The sequence below is a fragment of the Penaeus monodon genome, chromosome 30 (assembly GCF_015228065.2).
Source record: "Penaeus monodon isolate SGIC_2016 chromosome 30, NSTDA_Pmon_1, whole genome shotgun sequence".
Classification (NCBI taxonomy): domain Eukaryota; kingdom Metazoa; phylum Arthropoda; class Malacostraca; order Decapoda; family Penaeidae; genus Penaeus; species Penaeus monodon.
In genome coordinates, this window is record NC_051415.1 from 18,080,926 (window position 1) to 18,081,388 (window position 463).

The 463-nt window shown below is 56.4% G+C and overlaps 1 protein-coding gene across 1 annotated transcript in view; it reads right to left on the reverse strand.

Annotated features, from left to right (window-relative positions):
• LOC119592598 overlaps positions 1–463 on the reverse strand; it is a gene marked incomplete at its 5' end in the record, with an annotated part of 25,554 nt that overhangs the window by 12,766 nt on the left and 12,325 nt on the right.

Consider the following 463-nt stretch of genomic DNA (forward strand, 5'->3'; position numbering starts at 1 on the left):
CATAAAGGGAAGGGGCGCGCGGGATTCGTGCCTTCCGCGAGGAGGAAATTCGCACCATCTCCGTCTCACAGTGATTAGGAGCGGCTTTCACAGTTCGTGAGTTGCGTGCCCTTGATGTTCGTGTATTCAAGATGTTCAGCCTCTCGGGTATTAGGCCATTCGGGTATTCGTCCCAGGAGTACGATGGGCACTAACAGATAAACATTCCTAGTTAACGAGAACGTCATCTCGACACATCTCGGATGCGAGAATGAAAGGGCCCATCCTAAGCCCACGGGAGGAGGAGGCCCGCGCGAGGACCGCTTTCTCGATGGCAGCATCCCTCTGTCAGAAATCCTCCTCCTACGCGCGTCATCTCGGCCACTCGAGATGAGGCTGCACTCCTCGCTCTCCCACACGCAGGGCTATTTGAGGTCAGCGCCCGGCTTTCGTCGCGCGAGGGTCCACTGTATCCACAAAAGAT